This window comes from Sceloporus occidentalis, unplaced genomic scaffold (assembly GCF_023333645.1).
Source record: "Sceloporus occidentalis isolate IW3139 unplaced genomic scaffold, rSceOcc1.0.p SCAF_54, whole genome shotgun sequence".
Classification (NCBI taxonomy): Eukaryota; Metazoa; Chordata; class Lepidosauria; order Squamata; family Phrynosomatidae; genus Sceloporus; species Sceloporus occidentalis.
Genome location: NW_028317034.1, coordinates 1533684 through 1540553, shown reverse-complemented (window position 1 = coordinate 1540553; position 6870 = coordinate 1533684).

Genomic DNA, 6870 nt, shown 5'->3' with positions numbered 1-6870 from the left:
GCCTTTCCGCAGATTTTCAGAATTTCCTGCAAATTCTTCCGCTATATCCTGGGGGCTTTTTATTTTAGCTCAGGATGTGTTTTTTATGCAACTATCGTGGTAATTTAGCCTTAGTGGTACCATAGTCCTGGTCCCCCCTCCCCCCTCAATAAATGATACCCGTTACTTTGCATCCCACTTGGTGGAGTTCTTTCCCCAGAGCAGCACACTTTACTCCGTTAATTATAGCGGCTATCTACCTGTAGCTGTGTCAGAATTCCACCCTGTCAACCTGGAATCTGTATTTATCCGCTGCAGCCTCTAGAGACTGCCTGTCTGTACACAGTACCCTGTAGGCTAACGAGCTGACCTGCTGCCTCTGCTTTCCTGGGTGTAACCCTAACCTTTAAATAGCTGCTTCCTCCTCCATTGGATGCCCTTGCATTGCAGTTTAGCAGCCCATTGCTGTGGCTCTGTACCATGTTCTGAATCGTTCCTGGCATCCTGCTTCTGATCTTCGGCTTGATATTGACCGCTCTCCTTCATTCCGTATCTGGCTTTTCTGAGCCCAGCTACACAGAGCGGGCCCCTGCCAGTTCAGCTGCATAGAGTGGCTTCCTGCAGTGTGCCCCTCCACAGGGCCTCCTGCCATGTGCCCCTCCAGAGGGCTTCCTGCCATGTGCCCGGTTCCCTGTCAAGAGACTTACAGCCTGTACTTGCCTGTCTTCCAGCTTCTCCAATACATACCATATCATACTATTCAGCCTGTGGTGTGTTTCATTTCGCCTGTTTGTATCATTCTTCCAGTTATAATGCATCATGGGGTAAAAACTGAGCCTTTGGTATCCCCTGCGACTGGGCTCCTACCTGACCTGTTCCCGAGTCCTGACAAGATGATAGTACTACGTGGAAGGCAGCAGTGGCAGCCAGAGACCTCTCGGCAGACACTTGATTACCGCTACAAAGATATTGGGGGTAAAGCCAGGTGCCATTAGGTGATTCCAGTTCGCATATAAATTAACCCCTTGATGACCCGGTCCGGGCACGTCATGGAAAAACAAGTCGTTTACGACAAATGACATGCCAGGACCGTCATTTGTTAAAACGGGGGAAAAAAAAAAATCGATCCATGATCGATTTTTTCACCCAAATGGCGTTGCTGTAATGCCTCGACCTCGAGGCATTCAGCAACGCCACGATCGGCACCAGGGGCCATGTCTGGCCCCTCCCCGGGGCGTCAACATCCGCCATACATTGTATGGCGGAGGACGCCCATTTTAAAAGCGTTTAGGAGGCGATCAACGATCACCTCCTAAACTTAAATTGTGTCGCTGCAATGCCTCGATGAGGAGGCATCCAGCGACACCAAACACTTACGTCTGGATGGACTGCACCATCAGCAAGATGGCGGCGGCCCAGGAAAAAAAATAATAAAGATGAAAAAGCTCGCTAGATAGTCTACAGACCCTCTAGAGAACTCTGGCTCCACTTGCAGGTTGAATACAGGTACTGCATTCAACCATGCAAGTCAATAGAGCCCAGCTTTCTAATCACAGTGTGATTAGTAAAAATAAAGAAAAAAATAAAATTTATAATAATTAGAAAATTTTTTTTTTTTAAAAACCAGTAAAATGTAAAAATCATTTTCCCACTGATGTTCAGGGGAACCTTCAAGTTGAAAAAAAAATTAAAAAAAGGCTAAAATAATAAAATATATATATAAAAAATATATTTTTGTGAGCAAGTCCTAAAATTAGCACATTAGCTTAAAACAATTCTCGCATGGAAAGAGTTAAAATACTGGCATATTAAATGCCCATGGGGTGTCTACTTTTAAAAAATGTATGATTTGATGGGGTAAATTGAATTGGCCGGGTTCAACAATGTCCCAATTAACATGGGGGGAAGGATGGCCACACATCTAATTTCCAATTAGAAAAATGCACACGTACCAAATGTGGCCTTTTAGTTCCCCCCAAAAATGGCAAACCCATGCATGTGGGATATCACTGTACTCAGGAGATGTTGCTGAACACATATTGGGGTGTCGTGTGACAGCGGCATATACCAGGAGCTGTAAATTCATACATAACATACCTATGTGTATGTGTGGGGGAAAAATACACACAAAAGAATACTACTGCAAACTTTGAAAAAATTCCGGTGGTAAAATGTGTGCATGCAAAGAGTTAAAATACCAGCATTTAAAATACCCTGGGGTGTCTAGTTTTCAAAAATATATTAGTTTGTTGGGCACACTGAAATAGCCCGGCTCAAAGATGTACCAAATAGGGCATGGGCAGTGGATCCCCAAATGCCAAAGTTCAACATTGAAAAATGCGCATGCCCCAAATGTGGCCCTTTTGCCCCCAAACAGCCAGGCAAAATCATTCATGTGAGGTATCCCTGTACTCAGGAGATGTTGCTAAACACATATCGGGGTGTTTTGTGATAGTGACATATACGAGAACCTTTTAATTCATACCTGAAATAAAATGACTACCACAAAGTTTGACAAAGACTGGTGGTAGATATGGTGCATGGAAAGAGTTAAAATACTAGCATTTACAATACCCTGGGGTGTCTAGTTTTCAAAAATATATGGCTTTATTGGGCATACTGAAATGGCCCGGCTCAAAGATGTACCAAATAGGGCATGGGCAGTTGATCGCCAAACGCCAAAGTTCAACATTGAAAATGCGCATGCCCCAAATGTGACCCTTTTGCCCCCAAACAGCCAGGCAAAATCATTCATGTGAGGTATCTCTGTACTCAGGAGATGTTGCTAAACACATATTGGGGTGTTTTATGATAGTGACATATACCAGAACCTGTTTATTCATACCTGAAGTAAAATGTGTGTGAAAAAACAAATGCAAAAAAAATTACTACCATGAAGTTTGACAAAGGCTGATGGTAGAATTAGTGCTTGGAAAGGGTTAAAATACTAGCATTTGGAATACCCTGGGCTGTCTAGTTTTCAAAAATATATGACTTGATGGGGTAAATTGCATTGGCCGGCTTCAAAGATACCCGAAATGGCACATGGGGCGAAGAATTACCAGATTTGGGAAAAAATGGCTTTGAAATAGCAAAACGCTACCTGTACTTATTGCCCCATAATGTGTAGAAAAAAGCAAAAAAGCATAAAAACATTGGGTATTTCTAAACTCAGGACAAATAGTAGAATCTATTTAGCAGGTTTTTTCATTACCTTTTATATATGAGTAAAAGATTTTTCAACTAAAAGTTAGAAACTTTTTTTCATTTTTTTCAAAAATTTTCACCATATTTTATACTTTTTTTAATAGTAAATAATATGATACAATCAAAACAATGTCATCTAAAGAAAGCCCTTCTTGTCCTGAAAAAAACAATATCTAATGTGTGTGGGTTCAGTAAACGGGAAAGAAGAAAATTACAACTAAACACGAGCAGCGCAGAAATGTTAAAACGGCCATTGTCACGAAGGGTACAAAAAGTTAAATCAGCCTTTGTCACGAAGGGGTTAAATTTGCTGCAGTTAAGCTGAGATCAAGCATGCATTGCAAGGTGAAGCAAGCTACTAACGGCCCCAGCCCGAAACAGTGTCCACTTATCTGCAGCCTCTTCCTTGCAATATATTTGGTCAGACAAGAGAGAGGTATCGTCCTTAAATATTGTGCAGATGAAGCTTTCAGGTGACTTTCACTATTCCAGGATAGTATTGGATTAGATGTTATTAACAAGAAAATGCCTTCTGGTTTCACGAAAAATTAACAAAATAACTTTTCCGGAAAATACTTTGACCCCCTTCATTTGTTTTTCTTGTCTACTTCTTTTTCTTCTTTTCCCCTCTCCGGCACTTTTCATTTAGTTAGGATGTGCTGAATACATTTAATATATTTCATTAATTTTCAAGTCTTGCCAACAGGTGGTGCTGTATCAGTATATACACAACATTCATTGTCAATACACCGATCAGCCCTAACATTTTGACCACTGACAGGTGAAGTGAATAACACTAATAACCATGACACCTGTCAGTGGGTGGGATATACATCAGACAGCAAGTGAACATTTCATCATCAAAGTTAATATGTTAGAAACAGGAAAAATAGGCAAGCATAAGGATCTGAAAAATCTCAGTGACTTTAACAAGGATTAAATTCCGATGGCTGAATGACTGGGTAAGAAGAACTGTCTGTGAACCAGTGACAGGCTCATGGGCAGCCAAGTCTCATTGATGCATGTGGGGGGTGAGTGAAGGCTGGCCTGCGTGGTCAAATCTAACAGACCAGCTACTGTAGCTCAAATTGCTGAACAAGTTTGTGCTGGTTCTGATGGATAGCTCTGTCATCCTTAGCTCTGTCATCCAGGGCTGTGATATATTAAGTCTCTGATAGTAGCCACTGAATAAGGTCCCCCACTCCATCTGGCTGTCACACCTTCTGGCCCACAGGTTGTTGGCATGTTTGAAGTTATCTGAAACCACTTGGAGGGTTTAATAAAGCATGACCTAAAATCTGGGTTACTAGTTAAGTAGATGGGGTAACATCGCCAACGTAATTTTGGTCTCCAGCGAGTGTAATACAAGCATGATCTGGGGCATGATCTGAGAGCTATATATTTTGTATCTTAGTGCGATATATGTTTGGCAGAAGCTGAGGGGCAACCAAAAAAGAATTGGTGTTTAGGGTGTGCCATGGAACAACTAATTGTAGATTTTGTGTGAAAAGCGTGATACCTTCTTGCTTTGTGATGTTTTGGATCTGTGGTTCAAATCTGTCAAACTTTTTATCTTGCAATGCATTAAAGTTTTCTTCCAAGATAATGTTCCAACAAAGCACAATAAAAATGGTCATTTGTTGAGTTATGGGTGTACAGACGTATCCACAGATATTTTCTTATCAATAACTAGCTTTAGAAATAAGTACCTTTTTTTTTTTTTAATTAGTATAGTTTAGTGTTTTATTTAGGACAATCGCCACCCCCCTTGTAGTTGAAGTTGAATGATGCAATTATCCATTCCTCAATCCACATGACATGTGCTGGTTACTCTTTGTCCCCGCGGATGATCTTCTGGAGGTGATAGTTGAAGCCCCTATATATGTATATATTAATAGATATTTTACCATTGAGTTGTCTTGTGTTACAATTTATGGGGGAGGCGCAGGTACAATTTACAGTACACCCCATATTTTTGTAAATATTTTATTATCTTTTCATGTGACAATACTGAAGAACTCTGCTACAATGTAAAGTAGTGAGTGTACAGCCTGTATATCAGTGTACATTTGCTGTCCCCTCAAAATAACTCAACACACAGCCATTAATGTCTAAACCTTGGAAACAAAAGTACACCCCTAAGTGGAACTGTCCAAATTGGTCCCAAAGTGTTTTTTTGTGTGGCCACCATTATTTTCCAGCACTGCCTTAACCCTCTTGGGCAGAGTTTACCAGAACTTCACAGGTTGCCACTGGAGTCCTCATCCACTCCTCCATGACGACATTACAGAGCTGGTGGATGTTAGAGACCTTGTGCTCCCCCACCTTCCGTTTGAGGATGCCCCACAGATGCTCAATAGGGTTTAGGGCTGGAGACATGCTTGGCCAGTCCATCACCTTTACCTTCAGCTTCTTTAACAAGGCAGTTGGAGGTGTGTTTGGTGTCATTATCATGTTGGAATACTGCCCTGCGGCCCAGTCTCCAAGGGAGGGGATCATGCCCTGCTTCATTATGTCACAGTACATGTTGGCATTCATGATTCCCTCAATGAACTGTAGCTCCCCAGTGCCGGCAGCACTCATGCAGGCCCAGACCATGACACTCCCACCACCATGCTTGACTGTAGGCAAGACATACTTGTCTTTCTACTCCTCACCTGGTTGCAGCCACACACGCTTGACACCATCTGAACCACAGGACATGGTTCCAGTAATCTATGTCCTTAGTATGCTTGTATTCAGCAAACTTTTTGTGGGCTTACTTGTGCATTAACTTTAGAAGAGGCTTCCTTCTGGGATGACATGCAGACCAATTTGTGCGGAGTATGGTCTGAACACAGACAGGCTGACCCCCCCCGCTATTTCAACCTCTGCAGCAATGCCGACAGCACTCATACGTCTATTTTCCAAAGATAACCTTGTCTATGACGCTGAGCATGTACACTCAACTTCTTTGGTCGACCATGGTGAGGCCTGTTCTGAGTGGAACCTGTCCTGTATGGTCTTGGCCACCGTGCTGCAGCTCAGTTTCAGGATCTTGGCAATCTTCTTATAGCCTAGCCCAACTTTATTTAGAGCAACAATTCTTTTTTTTCAGATCCTCAGAGAGTTCTTTGCCATGAGGTGCCATGTTGAACTTCCGGTGACCAGTATGAGAGCGATAACATCAAATTTAACACACCTGCTCCCCATTCACACCTGAGACCTTGTAACACTAACAAGTCACATGACACCAGGGAGGGAAAACTGCTAATTGGGCCCAATTTGGACATTTCCACTTAGGGGTGTACTCACTTTTGTTGCCAAGGTTTAGACATTAATAGCTGTGTGTGGAGTTATTTTGAGGGGACAGCAAATTTACACCATTATACAGGCTATACACTCACTACTTTACATCATAGCAGAGAGTCATTTCTTCAGTGTTGTCACATGAAAAGATATAATAAAATATTTTAAAAAAATGTGAGGGGTGTACTCACTTTTGTGAGAAACTGTATTTGTTAATGACAGTTTGTTTTGGATAAAAACACAAATTTGCCCAGTAGAAAATTAACATGTTTTCATTTCAAGGTTAATATAGGTTTATTAAATGTACCTAAATTTAGTTATGCCTTTTTCATTACTTCTGGGCTGAACTGACAACAACATATTATTTTTGGAGGAGATCTATTAACATTACAATTT